This window comes from Orbicella faveolata, unplaced genomic scaffold (genome assembly GCF_042242905.1).
Source record: "Orbicella faveolata isolate gen_17 unplaced genomic scaffold, um_ofav_v1 contig_12, whole genome shotgun sequence".
In the NCBI taxonomy this organism is placed as follows: domain Eukaryota; kingdom Metazoa; phylum Cnidaria; class Anthozoa; order Scleractinia; family Merulinidae; genus Orbicella; species Orbicella faveolata.
Window position 1 is genome coordinate 34,716,547 of NW_028301539.1, and position 848 is coordinate 34,717,394.

The following is an 848-nucleotide window of genomic DNA, read 5'->3' on the forward strand; positions in this document are numbered from 1 at the left end:
GAAGAGAATTCGGGAAAAAAAAACAGAGGAGTGGGGTGGGGGGAGGGAGGGGAAATTCTCTTTCCCGAATTCTCTTCCTCCTCCTCCACTTCCTCCCCTTTATACGCCTGCTACGCAGGCTACATAGATGCTGACCAAATCCATGCCCATTTTGCCGTGCAGATAAAGCTTAGCTTCCTTCGATCATGCGGCATGAAGCTTACTTTGTTAAAACAGCGAAAGTTGGGAGTTGGTGAATTTAGCAGTGCCCGGAATTAAATAAACCGTGTACAATAAACGGCGCGGGATTCCCGAAGATCTCCGCACAAGATCGTCCGAACAGGGCCCGAAAACCATGTGAATATTTCCGAAATATTTCCGAGATCTTCCGACGCTTTACAAAGAAACAATCGGAATAGTGCAAAGGAAGTATGAATTACATGCAACTCGCGCATATCTCTTAGAATTAAAATCTCAAACGTCTACCATTAGAAGTGATCTGGAACTTGTTCTGAAAAGTGACAAGTCACTGGGAAGAGAAAGACTATTCAGAGCCACGCTATTTTTCTACGCACGCGAAAGAAAAAGCCGAGCGAAGTGAGCGCGAAGCACACGCGGGTGCGGATTGGAAGGCGAGCGAAGCGAGCCAAACGAAGAATAGTGTAGCCGTGTTCAACGATCGAATAAAAATACCAGAAAATGGAGGGTTGTGAACAGTCTAGGGAAGAGAATGTGAAGTTTGGTACCTCAAGCGCCAGTCCCACAGAATGAGACTGCATCTAGCTCTTTCGAGATTTCCATCGATCTTTCCCGTCACCTTTATTTGGGAGTTCCCCCTCCCCCCCGGGGACGACACAAACAAACAGAGC